Genomic DNA, 16,471 nt, shown 5'->3' with positions numbered 1-16,471 from the left:
TCTTGTGGGTTTGATCTCTTCTTTACAATGAGAATGAAACTACATAATTTCATCTTGAAAAGCATTATTTTGTACTTTTTCTGGTTGGGGATGTGAGATTTATTTAGTCTACCAAGGAGGTAACTGTGCTACATTTGAAAATCCTATAAATGTTTAAATACATTCATGTTACTGCTTAGTAGAATGAATTGGGAGAAGTTAAATTGGTAGAGTGGAGTCAAAGAAATAGATGTAGAGCTCTGAATATTAAGGTCTCAGAGATGACCCTTGAGTTTCTCATTTGTTAAAAGGGATGTGGTGGAGCCACCAATTGAGATAGATACTTCAGAACAAGGAGCAGTTGGGAATAGGGAAGAGTGAGAGCCATTTAAAATCTGTCAAATTCATGTTGCCCCTGGGACATCCAAGTGGAAATGTTCAATGACTGTGAGTTTGCTGTGAGTTGATGGGGATCAGGACTAGAAGGATGGATCTGGATGTTATCAGCAAATGGGAGGTAGTTAAAACTGAAAAAAGATAAGGTCCTTACAGGAGATCAAGAGCAGCAGGTATAGATTGATCTTCAAGGGGCAGGCAGGGGAAGAGAAACCCCCAAAATAGGGGAGGCAGGGCCAAAAAGACAGCACAGGAGTACTGTAAGGGAGAGAAATAGAGCATTCCAGGGTGGAGGGAGTATTAAAAATGCAATAAATCCAGCAAGATTAGGACTGAATAGAAGTAACATGTGACTTTTGTGGGAGGATAATTGGGTTAAGTTTGAGTCTGTTTTGTGGGTAAAGCAGTAACAAGTCTTTTGGGAGGTGTGGATGAATAGGAAAGAAGAGGGATTACAGAGTAGATAGAGGATAACTTGAAATAAACATTATTGTTTAGGATTTCAGCTTATTTAGAGTCTGAGAAGAAGTTGCCAATAGAGAAAGACAAGTGGAAAGTGTAAGGGAAAGAAAATGAGTGGATCGAGGGCCTGGCTGTGTACAGGTGAGGGAGGATGGCTGGGGATATAGTAAGGGAGCAGGGGCAGAAAGTTGGGGTTCATATCTCATGACCTACTTTTTGTCCATAATGTAGAAGGCAGGGTTATTTGCTGACAGTGAGAAGTGGGGAAAAGAGTTGAGTAGAGATTTTATGATGACAAAGAAGGTTAGAATCGGTTATTGAGAACAATGGGACAAGGGTGAATAACAGAATTGCTTAATTGGGGGCACCTAATGCCAAGCTAAGTATGGAGAACTTGAATTTGTAATGATTAGTTTTCTCCAGCAACTTTTGGCATCATAAGTGAAGAAAAGAGATTTGAGTCTTAATCCTGGATGGGCATTTTCAGGACAGGTGAAGCAGAAGAATGAGTGTGCAAGGAAACTGAGGATTTTGCTTTATAGAACAATTCAACAAAAGTGTTCAGTCTGGGGAAATAAGGAAAATAAGCCATGATTCAGCTGATAAATGGGTATATGAGGGAGGGTATGCTAAGGGATGGGACCTCTGTGAGGTGGAAGAAGAGGAGTGGTGAGAGCCAGAGGTGGAGGACAGTTCAGCAGTGCCAGTACATGGAACACTGGTGTTTAAGACTGGAATGGAGCAAAGATTCAGGGCTTGGCTCCTGAAAGTCTGAGACAAAGTAGAAGTGACAGAGTAAGGACTGGGATCTCCCCGACAATGTTAGGAAACTGTATGGAGAGGTGGAACCATGGACTGAAGGCCAAGTGGTCAGAGAATGAGCTCAGGGCCAGGAGGTGGTGGATGAAATAAACCAGAGGGGCAACAGAGAGTGGTAGACCTGGGGGATGGAGGCATCAGAGGAGGTATTTCTACTCAATGGCAAAGGACTAAAGGGTGTCATGAGAATGGCCCAGGGCTGTGTAGGTGTGGGAAAAAGAGAAGCTCCCACACTGAGGACTGGGGAGGAATTGGGGTCTGCAGGGAGCATCCTTGCAGGTAGTTTAGGACATAGGGGAGTGTTGCTTACAATGGAAGGAAGATTCCAGAGAGGCACTCAGGATGGATGAGATGAGGAATTATTGAGGGAATTCAGAAGGAGAGAAAAAGTAAGAGAGAATGAAAGAGCCCAGTATGGGGCAGGGAGAGAGTTGCCTTTTTATGGACTCCAAGCTTAATAGGGATGAGATGCATGATTGGAAGAACCTCAAATGCCTCACCTTAGGGACAAACCTGTTTAGTTCTAGATGTCCCCACAGGACCCAGAGATGGGTAGTTTAGCCTCAGAAAGTGCCAAGTCCTCCCCAGGTGCTCAGGGAAGTGATGAGGGCTCCCAATGTGAAGAGAGATAACGGAGGCTCTAACTCCTATTGTCTGTCATGGTTTGAAATGCCATCCCACGTGTTTCATCTCACATGATGGAATGACCATGAGGCTGTGACACCTAAACTGCTAATTAATGTACAAGATAATGAAAAGGGAGGTTTAAGGCCCTGGAGAGAAAGCTGGGCATACCCACAACTTTGCTGAGCCTTCACCATGAGCTCATGTATCCCATACATCTTGATATGGCACACAGAGCGAGCACAAGGGTTGGGTCTAACCTGTCTTTAAAACTGGATCCACCACTTGGATGCATGGGAAAATTCTTGACTCTTTGAGGATTAGTATTCTCATGGTATAAAAGAGGGCTACTTATTTTTTATTTTTAACAGATTTTATTTTTAAAAAATTTTTTTTAGAGAGAGGGGAAGGGAAGGAGAAAGGGATGGAGAAAAACATCAATGTGTGGTTGCCTCTCACGTGTCTCCTTCAGGGGACCTGGCCTGCAACTCATGCATGGGTCTTCATTGGGAATCGAACTGGTGACCCTTTGGTTCACAGGCCCATGCTAAACCCACTGAGCTACACCAGCCAGGGAAAGATGATTGTTTTGAAACAGAGACAGACTCATAGATAGGGAGCAGGCTGACAGCTCTTGGTGTAGGGGTGGGTTGGGGTGGAGAGACTGAGCAAGAAAGGAAAAGGACTAATGGACACAGACAACAGTGTGATGATATTAGGGGTGGGTGGGTGGAAGTGGAAGAGGGTGTAAGGGGGATAAATAGTCTTGGAAACAAATACAATAAAAAATAATAAAATAAATAAATAAAATGAGGCTGTTTTTAGAGATAAATATAAGTTCTAGCATAAAGTAGGAGTAAAATTAAAGAATTCTCTTCCCTTGTGCCCTTTCCTTACTGTACCTGGACACAACTTGGGTATGGAACCCTGAGCCACCACCTGGACCTTACCCTGGATTATTTCCAAAAGTTCTCAGTTCACATCTCTGCCCACCCACAAGAGTTGACAGCTGGTGTCTGCCAACCACACTGTTTCTTCCCTTTTTATTTCCTGTTCACTGGTCTCACTCAGGTGTGGGGAGATTCACGTGGGTTTAATGAACAATTGAGCTTTATAGGACAGATCTCACACTATAAGTAGGACCTGAATTTCAATGGGATTTATAGGCTGTGGGTGGTAGGCTGCAAGAGGATTGGGCTAACCATGGAAGTTGTCTAAAACCCCAAGTGAGTGAGTAAGTAAAAATACTTGCTGAGAAACGTGTCTGGTCCAGGTAACATTAGTCAGTTTGCACGAGCCTTGCTGCAGCATTTTGCTCTGGGGGCTGAGCAGGAGCTGATTCCAGTGGAGCCTTTTGGGATCAGAGAGCAACCTGGCACCAGGATGGAAATGGCATTTCCCAGCATTTGGCTTTCTTGTCCCTGGGCAGGCAAGGAGAAGTGAGGGGTTGTTCTTTCATTGAAACTATGGCTCAACACAATGCCCCAAAATGAAAGTTTACTATGATCAATGAGGCTGGATTTAATGTGAAGTGCTGGGACTTATCAAGTCTCAATAGTTAGGACTAGAGCCCCTGGAACTGGGAGGGGGTTCTGGGAGGCTAGACTCCTGGTCTCATTCTCTCCTTACTGTGGAGAGACCGTGGAGAGTTGTCATTCCCCCAGGGATGTCCCAGTGTGGACATGGAAACAGGAGGCTTAAAGAAAGGCATCCCTACCCCATGAGGTGCCACAGCCTCTCAAACCACACTTTGAGCTGCTCTCAGATTCAGGAGTGGGAGGAGGAAAGATGATTGTTCAGAACACAGGAATCCACAGTAGGCAGGATAGGAGAGGAGAATACTATCATATCGTGCAAGACAGAGTCTTAGACAAGCCCCCCCCCAAAGAGATGGGCTGGAACAGGCCGCCCAGCTCTTCCTTGGTAGGACTTATGGGTAGCCACATGCAGGTGCCTTCTCTCATATCTCTTCTACTTAGCCCACCCCAGGGCTATCTCACCTTGAGAAATTCCTTCCCTTGGAATTAGGCATCATAGGGCCAAAAGGTCTTTTAGGAATGGTAACTCCACTCAGGACAACTTTGCATGCATAAGTGAATCAATAGTCTCCTTGCAGAGAATACGGAACCCAAGATAGCTTGAGCTGGAAGAACATGGTGGGGTGGGTGGGACTATGAGTGGATGTGGAACTCTTTGGAGCATAGTGCCCGATTTATCATTGGCAGTCCATGAATGTTGGTTAAGTATGCATTATAATTTGTCTAATAAAGGGTTTTCTTCCTTCCTTTCTTTTTTCCTCATCTTCTATTTTTGGTTTGTACACATAAAATATTTAACTTGGATCCCTGGTCTAAAATTAAAAGCTCAGGTTAGACAAGTTTGCAGAAATGAATCACATCCCCTCAAGTAGTTTTAGAATGGTTGACCACAGGAAGAAGTCATCACTCATGAGTACAATTCAAGGTCACAGTGAATTGTTTTCCTTTGCTTCTATCCCAGTTATAATGGCTCTTGTTCGTTGTTACTAGAGAAAAGACTGTCCTGGTGTTTCCCACTGATTCTGGCTTTTTATTCTTCCCCAGTCACTCATATTTTTGAGCCCCAAATTCTAGGTGACAAGAAAGGGCCATCTTTGTCATTTCACACCACATATAGCTTAATAATCTCATGACTTTTTCCTGAAATCAAGTGTTTCCAAGAAGTCTTGGATGGAGAGAAGTGGGTTGCAGAGCAGAGAATAAGGCAGTGGCCAAGGAGCTATGTCACACTCAATAGATCATCTCTATATTCCCTGGTTGTAGGAGCAAGGTCACTGGGAGGGTCTGTTGCAAACCACATTGGACAGCTGGGATAGTTTATTTTTAGTGGTGAGAGGGAGAGGAAGAACTTCCAAAGATAGAACTCGTGCCCACACTTGGCTCTGCCAGTTCAGACTTGGGGGCGGCTGGCAAAATGGGCTGGGGGGTCTGAGCCAGAACAAACAAGTCTTCAGGCCAACTAAGTGGAGGGCTGGGGGCAGCAGCTGCTCCCACCATAGTGCACAAGGAATGAGCTCCACAGGGTTCTGGATTTGGTCCTCAAATCCCTTTCAGTGGAATTTACTTCAAGAAAGACCCATTTTCTTTATCTGTCTTTTTCTCCCTAACCAATGACCTCCTACTTCCTGTCAGTGACTTTGATAACTTTTCCCAGCTTTCTCACAGCTAAGGACAGCCTGTGGCCGCACAGTGCGGTGGAGCTGGGGGTGAATTGGGGGAGGATTCATGTTTGGAACCAGATACACATGAGCAGAGTAGACAGTCTTTATGGAGTGTGGCTTTAAAATCACAAAAAAAGCTGTGCATTCCCCAAACTTGACCCTGTACTGGCTGGCATGCTGCCTGCAATCACCCCATAAGAATGAAGGCTTTCTACAGCAAGCCACGGTAAATGTGCAGGTCTGAGTCCTGGAGATCAGTGACTTATCTGGGAGCAGTGGTGAGCTGAGACCTGGAGAATTAGCCTTGGTGAGTCAGAGGTTTACCGTGCTGGGTGCTGTGCGTCCTGGGTCTGAAGCCCTTTTTCAGGTCTGTTTCTCCCCCTTCTTCCTGCTCTCAGAAGAGGCTAGGCCAAATTCATGTACACAGAGGGGTCATGACCCCGAGGCTCCCTCCCTGGGGCCTTTGCATCTCAGCAGATGTTCTGTGGAATGCGAGATGCTCACATGTGAGGTTTTTAGGACCCTAAAAAAGGCCAAGAAAGGTTTTTTGGTGGTGTTGTTTGGGGGGTCCAGCCAGAGAGCTCCTGACTTCTTTGCTTAGGTTTAAAGATTGCCTCTTTTGGGGTCTCAGGAGGGATGGGCCTCTGAGAGGCAGACCTTAGAAGGAGATCTGTCCAGTGTGTGTATGTGTGTGTGTGTGTGTGTGTGTGTGTGTTTTAACAGACTATTTTTTAGAGTAGTTTTTGGTTCATAGCACAGCACAACTGAGTGAAAGGTAACAGACATTTCCCATATACGTCCTGCCCCCAATTACTCACAGCCTCCCCAATTATCAAAATCTTGTACTAGAGAGGTGCTTGTGTATTACCTGCATTGATGATGAGTTTACATTGACACACCATTGTCACTCAGAGTCCTTAGTTTACATTAGGTTCCACTCTTGGTATGGTACATTCTATGGTTTTGACAATGACATATATTTACCCATTATGGTATCATAGAGTAGTTTTACTGCCTTAGAATCCTCTGTGCTCTGCTTATTCATCCTTCTCTCTCCTATAATCCCTGGCAACCAGTGATCCTTTCACTGTCTCCATAGTTGTTTTTCCCAGAATATCACATTCTGTTACTTAGTAATATGCACTTAAGTTTCTTCCACATCTTTTCATGGCTTTATAGTTTATTTCTCTTCAGCATGGAATGATAGTCTATTGTCTGGATGTACCACAGTTTATTTATCCATTCACCTACAGAAGGACATCTTTTTTATAAAGGATAGGTTCTTTTTTTTTAAAGATTTTATTTATTTATTTTTAGAGAGAGGGGAAGGGAAGGAGAAAGAGTGGGAGAGAAACAAAAATGTGTGGTTGTCTTTTGCACTCCCCTTTCTGGGGACCTGGCCCAGAAACCAGGCATGTGCCCTGATTGGGAATCGAACCTGCAATTCTTTGGTTTGCAGGCCCACACTCAATCCACTGAGCTACATACACCAGCTAGGGCTGAAGGACATCTTGGTTGCTTCCATGTTTGGGCAATTTTGAATAATGCCGCTATAATCACCTCTGTGCAAGTTTTTTGTGTGTACTTAAGTGTTCACCTTCTTTGGGTAAACACTAAGGAGCAGGATTACTGGATCATATCAGAAGAATATTTAGTTTTGTAAGAAACTGCCAAACTGTCTTCCAAAGTGGCTGTATGATTTTACATCCCCACCAGCAGTGAATGAGAGTTCCTGTTGCTCCACATCCCCACTAGCATTTGGTGTTAGTGTTCTAGGTTTGGGCCATTCTCTCACGTGTACAGTGATGTGTCTTTGTTGCTTTTATTTGCATTTCCATGATGACATATGATGTGGAGAATATTTTCATATGCTTATTTGCCATCTGTATATCTTCTTTGGTGAAGTGTCTGTTAATGTCTGCCCGATTTTTAATTGAGTTGTTTGTAAATTGTTGAGTTTCAGCCCTAGCCAGTGTGGCTCAGTTGGTTGGAGTGCCATCTGGTAACTGAAAGGTTGTGAGTTCATTTCTGGATCAGAGTACACACCTAGGTTGTGGGTTCAAGCCCCAGTCTGGGTGTGTACAGGAGGCCACCAATCGATGCTTCTTTTTTGCATTGATATTTCTTTCTCTTCGTTCTTCTATCCCTAAAAGCAATGAAAAAAATATCCTCGGGTGAGGATAAAAAAAATAAACAAATTGTTGAGCTTTTAAAGTTCTTTGTATATTTTGGGTAACAGTACTTTATCAGATATGTCACTTGCAAATATTTTCTCTTCGTCTGTGGCTTATCTTCTTATTCTCTTGATAGTATCTTTTGCAGAGCATAAAAATTTAATTTAAATGAAATCCAGCTTATCAGTTCTTTCTTTTATGGATAGTGTCTTGGTGTTATATCTAAAACTTTGCTAAACCCCACATCATCTAGATTTTCTCTTTTGTTATTTTTCTAGGAGTTTTATAATTTTGCATTTCACAGTTAGTTCTGTGATCATTTGAGTTAATTTTGTTAAGGGTGTAAGGTCTGTGTCCAGATTCATTCTTTTTTGCATATGGGTGCGAAGTTGTTCCAGCACAGTTTGTTGAGAAAACTATCTTTGCTCTAGTGTATGGCAAAGTCTAAATCTCTCTTTGAGCAGTGTTAAATTCTTTCCTACACAATAATAATCACATGATGTTTTAAAGCATAATGTTTTTCTCACCTGTAAAAAGAGAATAAAAATTCCCACTGCTCAGGGACAACATAGTGGCTAAAAGATATGTGGAAAAAAAGCACTTGGCAATTGTTATTATTTTCATTTACAAATAAGAGGATGGGGTTCAGATATTCATTGGTAGAATTGGCACAAAGTTAATCATCATATTCCAAACCTCAGTCTTCTGTTTTTGTCCTTCCTTCCTCTCAGGGTCACTATGTCCCTTGGTCTTGGTAATTACTGGCAGTACCAAGCCCTGGGTGGGTTGTTCTGACAAAGCAAAGAGGCTCAGGGTTTAGAACTCAGTGTGTGCCTCCTCTTCCATTCTCCTGTGTTTGCATATTTTAAAATGTTTGTAAATTAAGTATCTAAACATATAGAGCAAAAGAGAAGTCATAATGGTGATTAGAAGAGATTTTTAAAAATTGCACTAAAATAAAAAAATAACATATCAAAATTTATAGTTATAGCTAAAGGGAACACTTAAAGAAAATGAATATATTATTATTATTATTATTATTATTATTAATCCTCACCCCTTAAGGGTATGTTATTTATTGGTTTGAGAGAGAGAGGAAGGAGGAGAGAGAGAGAGGGAAAAGAGAGAGAAAGAGAAACATCAGTGTGATAGAAACAATCAGTTGCTCCCCATAAGTGCCCCAATCAGGGATTGAACCTGCAATCTTCTGGTGCACAGGATGACGTTCCAACCAACTGAGCCACCTGGTCAGGGCTAAAGTTAGTATTTTAAATGCTCACACTAGAAAAGAAGAAAGGCTAGAACTTCATTAAACTTAACTTGCAACTTAAGAATTACAAAGAACAGCAAAATAAATCCCAAGGAGCAGAAGGAAGGAAACAATTAACATAAAATTGAAATTAATTATCTAGAAAATATACAATAAAAAGCACTAGCAAAGCCAAAATTTGTATCTTTGAAAATATTAACAGTCAAAGTTCTGGCAAAGAACAAAATTAAATAATAGAAAAAATGGCAAAACTACAGATGTAGGAAAATTAAAAGCATAGGAGCAGTTTACTAAAACTGTTTTTTAAAATTATATTTTATTGATCCTGCTATTACAGTTGTCTTGATTTTCCCCCTTTGTCCCTCTCCACACAGCACCCCCTAATTCCTTAGGCAATACCCCAGCATATGTTCATGTCCAAGGGTCACGTGTATAAGTTCTTTGGCTACTCCATTCCCTATACTGTAGGTTACATCCCCATGGTTATTCCATAACTACCTATTTGTACTTCTTAATCTCCTCATCTCTTCACCCATCTTCCCACATCCCCCTCCCATCTGGCAACCAACAAAGCACTTTCTGTGCCCATGATACTGTCTCTGTTCTTCTTGTTTGCTTAGTTTGATTTTTAGATTCAGTTGATGATAGGTATGTATTTATTGCCATTTTATTGTTCATAGTTTTGATCTTCTTTTTCTTAAGTAAGTCCCTTTAACATTTCATGTAATAATGGTTTGGTGATGATGAACTCCTTTAGTTTTTTCTTGTCTGGGAAGCTCTTTATCTGCCCTTAGATTCTAAATGATAGCTTTGCTGGGTAGAGCAATCTTGGCCTTAGGTCCCTGCTTTTCATGACTTTGAACATAATTGCCAGTCCTCTCTAGCCTGCAGTTTCTTTTGAGAACTCAGCTCTAAGTCTAATGGAAATGCCCCGGTAGGTAACTAACTGCTATTTTTTAAAATTCTTTAAAAATTTTTTAAAGATTTTATTTATTTATTTTTAGAGAGAGGGGAAGGGAAGGAGAAAGAGAGGGAGAAAAATATCAATGTGTGGTCGCCTCTGGCATGCCTCCTACTGGGGACCTGGCCTGCAACCCAGGCATGTACCCTGAGTAGGCATCAATCCAGTGACCCTTTGCTTCACAGCCCGTGTTCAGTCCACTGAGTTACACTAGCTAGGGGTAATTTCTTTACTCTTGCTGCTTTTAAGATTCTGTCTCAATCTTTAAGCTTTGTCATTTTAATTATCATATGTCTTGGAGTGGGCTTCTTTGCATCCATCTTGTTTGGGACTCTCTGTGATTCCTGGACTTACTTGCATGTCCATTTCCTTCACCAAACTAGGGAAGTTTTCTTTCATTATTTTTTAAAGTAGATCTCCAATTTCTTGCTTTTTCTGTTGTTTGGGCACCCTTATGATGCAAATGTTGGACCTCTTGAAATTGTTCCAGAGGCTGCTTATACTACCTTCCTATTTTTGGATTCTTCTTCTTATTGATCTTCTAATTGGTTATTTTGTGGTTCCTTATGTTCCAAATCATTGATTTGACTCTCAGCTTCATCCACTCTACTATTGTTTCCCTGTAAATTGCTCTTTATTTCAATTAATGTATCCTTTGTTTCTGACTGGATCTTTTTTTTTATGCCATTAAAGTCTTCATTAAGTTCCCTGAGCATCTTTAAAACCAGTGTTTTGAACTCTGCATCTTGATAGATTGCTTATCTCCATTTCCTTTAGCTCTTTTTCTGGAGTTTTGACCTCTCCTTTCATTTGAGCCATGTTTCTTTGTCTCGCCATTTGGGCAGCCTCCCTGCATTTGTTTCTATGTATTAGGTACAGCTGCTTTGAATCCGTGTCTTAGTGGCACAGCCTGACATAGTGGGTATCCTGTAGGGTCCAGTGACCCAGCCTCCCCTATCACTCAAGCTGGGTATTCGAGGTATGCTCTTTGCATGGACTGAGTACACCTTCCTCTTGTAGTTGAGCTTGGTTGTTATTGGTACATCAATGGGAGGGATTTACTCAGGCCAGCCAGCTATAAGGATTAGCGTGGCCACTTACATCTGCCCTCCATGGAGGATCAGCTGTGCAGGGGTAGGGTGGTGCTGTTCCATTATGGTTTATATTGTCCACTGAGTGCACTGGCCCTGATGTTTCCAAAGTAGTGCAGGCCAAGGTCAGCCCTGACCTGTGTTTTGCCCAGAGCCATCCTGCCTGAGCTATAGAGCAATCTGAGATGGCTGCTACTTGTGCTGGGCTTGGAGATTCCTAGGAGAAGCCTGGCTGTGAATCTAGGCTGGCTGCTTGCTGTTAGTGCTGGGCCCAGAGCTCACTGAGGCCAGCTACTGCTTGTTTGAGAGGATTTAGGAAGTTTTGCAGTATGAGTCAAGACCAGTCATTCACATGGAAAACCAGCTTGGGTGGGCCCATTTGTTGGGTGGGGCAGAGTCTCTGGGGATCTCCAGGGTGGGTCAAAGAGTGTTAGCCAGGTTGATGGAGTCTCAGATGTGGCACCAGCTTGCCAGCTTTGTTGTCTGTGGGGGAAGGGTTTAGAAAAGGGACAATGGCCTCTGCCTAACTTGATGCCAGACACTTCAGTTTCTCCCAATATACCACTGGTGCCTTTCAAGATGCTATGCCTGTAATGGAACTCAAAGAGAGTGAGTCTGAGTAGGTGAGTCCATATGTGCATTCTTTAAGAGGAACTGCTTGGGGTTTTAGCAGTTTCTTTCACTGACTCAATTCCTGCTGGTTTTGCAGCCAGAAATTATGGGGACTTATCTTCCTGGCATTGGAACCCTGGGCTAGAGTTTCTAGTAGGGGGCTGGGACTCCTCAGTCCTGAGGTATCCTCCCTGAATTTTTACCCACCACACATATGTGTGGGACCAGCCTATTCCATGTCTGTGCTCCTCCTACCAGTCTGGATAGATATGGTTTCTTTAATTCCATAGTTGTCAGACTTTCATTCAACTTGTTTTCTGATAGTTCTGAGTGATGGTTGTTCTATATTTTAGTTGTAATCTTGATGTGGTTGTGTGAAGAGGTGAGCCATGTTTGCCTACTCCACTGGAAGTCCACGACTAACTTTTTAAATAATAAATTATAAAACAGATATGAAATAGATAAATTCCTCTAAAAATACCACTTAACAAAATGAAGTAGAGTGAAATAGAAAACATCAGTTATTCTATCATTAATCTTGAAAAAATTGAATTAGCAGTTTATAATTTTCTTTCAAGAATATACTAGGCTCTGATGCTTTTAAAACTAAGTTTTATCAAGTTCCAGTCATAAATAATTCCAACCTTATTCCAAATGCTTTCACACACTAGAAGAATAGAGAACAGTTGCCAACTGATTTCATGATGCTAGTATAACTTTGATACACAAACCAGGCAAAGACAGTTAAGCAAGAAACATTGACTAAACTCACCCATGAACTTATTTGCAAAATCTTAAACAAACACTTATCAAGACAAATTCAAGGAAATGTTATGACCAACTTGGTTGTACCCTAGGAATATAAGAAGATTTAACATTAGGAAATTCTTCAACAAATTAAAGGATAAAGACCATGTTGTCACTTCAATAGATACAAAAAAAGATATTTGATAAAACTACACATCTGTTTATTATTAAAAGCTCTGAGCATACTAGGGACTTCCTTAATCTGATTTAGAAAAAAAAAATCTCTAAAGTGGCAAAACAAGAATGTCCTATCTCTTCTCTTGTATTCAATATTGTACTGGAAGTCTTAGATAGTGAATTAACTAAAAAAAAAATAAATTGAAAGTATAACAACTGAGATGGTAGAAACAAAACATTATATTTAAAATGGTCTAATCTGACTCTGACTCCCTGTGCTGCGGGAACATGGCACATGAGGCAGGTGACATGGAAGATGGACAGCTTTCTGACTTGGATTCCCGCATGACTATTGCACCAAGTGACAGGCAGCTACAGTGTCAAAAGCACTAGGTGGGGACAGTGCAGTGAGGCCCTTCCAGGGGACTGCAGCAGCCTGTGCACCAGTATCACATTATCAGACTGTTAAAAGTGTGGATTCAAATGAGGAGAGTTTTTCTGATTCAGATGATGATAACTCTCCTTGGAAACACAAGTGACAGAAATGTTTTATGCCTCCACCCCTCAAACCAAAGCCTTTTCAGTTTGGCCAGAGCAGTCAGAAACTGCCTTTTGCTGGAGGGAAGAAGGTTAACAACGTATTTGGTACTGTGCTGCAGGAACAGAATCAAGATACAGTGGCCACTGAACTTGGTATCTTGGAAATAGAAGGCACTATTGACAAAAGCAGACAATCTGAGACCTACAATTATTTGCTTGCTCAGAAACTTAAGCAGGGGTCTCAAGAACATGCAAAGGAATTATACTGAGAGCCTGATGAAAACATGCAATGTGGTAAGAAAACAAGCTCAAAAGAAGAGGAAAATGGGTGAGGTCATCTTAAATGGAAACCACCTGTCAAAGACAGACCAGGGGACAGACTGGAAATGAACTATAAAGGCCAATATGAGATTACAGAGGATGATTCTCAGGAGAAAGTGGATGATGAAATTACTTCCAGGTTGCAGGAACCAAAGAAAGATCAGATAGCCTGAGTAGTGAGTATAATTGGGAACAAAAAGGCAATTGAACTTCTGATGGTAATTGCTGAAGGTGAACAAAATGGTGGCCTTTTCATAATGAATGGAAGCAAGAGCAAAGAGCACTGCTCTGGCCGGGGCTGGGTCAGAGGCAGCAGCAGTTGATCCCACAGAACGTTCTGTAGATCTCAATTCAGCTTTCACCCCTGGAATGGTAGTTGAAGAAGAACAGCAGATGGGATTTTCCTGCATCTCTTGAAAAAGACTCCTAGTATCAGTGGGGAACAAGTTAAGGACATTTCCTACATTGAAAATCAAGACAAATATGAAAATAAAAAAAGCTGGTAGGAAGAGGAGAATGCAAGTGTTGGGGGAAAGATGAAACAAGCTATTAAAAGTCTAAATTTTCAAGATGATGATACATCATGAGAAACTTTTGCAAGTGACACAGATGAGGCCCTGGCCTCTTCTGGTGACTCACAGGAGAAACAAAGTTGTTCTCCAAAGAACTCTGGAGAGACAAAGTTGAATGCAGAGGAAGCCACTGAGGTTGATCATTCCCATGACTGGGACACTTATTTAGTACATTTTGAGGCATCAACCTTCCTAAGATAATATTGTAATAAACCATTTCTACTGAATCTTCATTTTACTTTACACTGGTAGCCATGAAGATCTAGAGAGAAAGACCTGTTTTCTTGTTTTAAATAAAATTGAATATGTGGGGAGATGGATGTGATTGATAAAAACATTTAGAATTTTCTGTCTGACAAAATATTAAAAGTATATAACAGAAAACTTAATTTCTAAATCTGTTGCATGTGCTAATCATAACTAGTTGATAATCAGTTTTGTCCAGGTCCTTATAGCATGCCATTCAAAAGTTTGTTTTCTTTTTCTGATTTATCTCCTCAGTGATTTATGACTGCTTTCAAAACATTCCATTAAAACATCCTAATAAGACACATAAATTGTTAAACTATTTATTACAAGTGCATCCAAATTTAGTTTGTCTGTGTTCTAAGAACTCTTTGACTATTTTAAGGATAGTGATTAAAATTCAAATAGGTTTATACTGATAGCTCTTCCTACTTATTTGTTTCTCCAGAAGAAAATAAACATCAGAAGCTTTTCAAAGATGTATTGATTTGTAACAGTAAATTAAAATAAAATAAAATTGTCTATGTGGAAAAAAATGAAAGTATTTTACATAACAGATTATTAGAAACAAGAAGAGTATTTGGAAAATTTCTGGATATATAGTCAAAATACTAAAAATGCCAATTATGAAAGCAACAACATCTAGGAAGACATCTAACAAATGATGTGCAAAGTGTGGAGGAAGTATAAAACTTAATTGCAAAATATTATTATATTAACCTAAATAAATGGAAAGTATGTCATGTTTATAAACAGAAAGACTGAATGTCATGACAAAAATTCTCCACAAATTCTTCTATAAATTCAGTGCAATTTTAATTCATGGAAAATTTATATGGAAAAACAAAGGGTAAAACACAACCTACATTTCCCTGAAGAAGAATAAGGTAGGGAGATTGCTATACTAAGTATCAAGACTGATTTTGGTACCATAGTAATAAAGGCAGGATGATGTTGGTTTGGGGATAAAGATGTCAGAACAGAGAACTGAGAAGCAGACCCACAGTAAGCTGGAGTCTCATTCATGCCCACAGTGAGCACTGAAGAGTCGTGGGTAAAGTTTAAATTTCTAAATATGGAAAAGTTTTTCCATGTGGAAAATTAAAGTTGAATTTCTACCCTCACAGCATACGCAAAAATCAGTTCCAAGTAGAATAAAACTGTAGTTGTGCAAAAGTAAACTATACAACTTTTATAAACAATATAGGGAAAAAATGTCATGATCTGGGAGTAGATAAGAATTTCATAAATAAAAAAAATCACAAAAGAATATAAGCACTGATTGAAAAGATAGATGAATTCATCTATATTAAAATCAAGAGCTTCTGCCCTGGCTGGTGTGGCTCAGTGGATTGAGTGCTGGCCTGCAAACCAAAAGGACGTCGGTTCAATTCCCAGTTAGGGCACATGCCTGGGTTGTGGGCAAGATTCCCAGTTGGGGGTGTGCTAGAGGCAACAGATCAATGTATCTCTCACACAGAGATGTTTCTTTCCCTCTCCTTCTCCATCGCTCCTCCTCTCTCTAAATAAATAAAAACTTAAAAAATCAAGAGCTTCTTTCCATTAAAAAATACTGTAGAATGAAAAAAAAAGACTAAAAGATAGGATAAGATATTTGCAACTCATATAAACTACAAAGGATTAGTATCTAAAGTGTGTAAAGACTTTCTACAATCAATAAGAAAGGTGTGGGAGTGGGGAGAAGGAACAACAGGCATTTAACAGAAGAGGAAGCTTAAATAGTTCATAAACTATAAGTGATATACTTATCAAATATTGAGAGCCTAAAAGAAGTAAGAATATAAAAATGGCAGTGTGCATTAATAAGCATAGTTCAAAGTTAATATATCAAGAATTTAAGAAGCATATTAGAGTTTAGCACCACGAAAACACCTAGTAAAATTAAAGTTTTTGCTCCTGGGGAGTGCAGAACTGAGAATCAGGGGAGGAACTAAGTTTTCATATATTCTTCTAAAAATACACATATTTTACTTAAACATCAAAGAAAATATAATAAAAGCATTTCATTTTAAAGAGAAAGAAAATGCTAAATAATCTAGAGCAAGTATACTCAAGCAGGCAGCCTCTACATGTAAATATATCTAGAAAACTGCCGAAGGATTTAAAGGAAAATCTAATAAATAAAGAGCTACACAATGCTGTGGCGAGGGGAGGGTAAAGCTGTAGTCAAGATGCCATTCTCGCAAATTAACCTGTACATTTAACATGTCTCCAAACAAAATTTTTTCTTTAGATTTCAATAAAATAGTTTTCTTTAGAC

The 16,471-nt window shown here is 40.3% G+C and overlaps 1 pseudogene; it reads left to right on the top strand.

Moving 5' to 3' along the window:
- Nucleotides 1–12,799: 12,799 nt before the first annotated feature.
- Nucleotides 12,800–13,848, top strand: LOC114506076 (annotated as a pseudogene).
- The last annotated feature ends 2,623 nt before the right edge of the window (nt 13,849–16,471 follow it).

This window comes from Phyllostomus discolor, chromosome 9 (genome assembly GCF_004126475.2).
Source record: "Phyllostomus discolor isolate MPI-MPIP mPhyDis1 chromosome 9, mPhyDis1.pri.v3, whole genome shotgun sequence".
Classification (NCBI taxonomy): domain Eukaryota; kingdom Metazoa; phylum Chordata; class Mammalia; order Chiroptera; family Phyllostomidae; genus Phyllostomus; species Phyllostomus discolor.
This window is presented reverse-complemented; position numbering and strand designations above follow the sequence as displayed.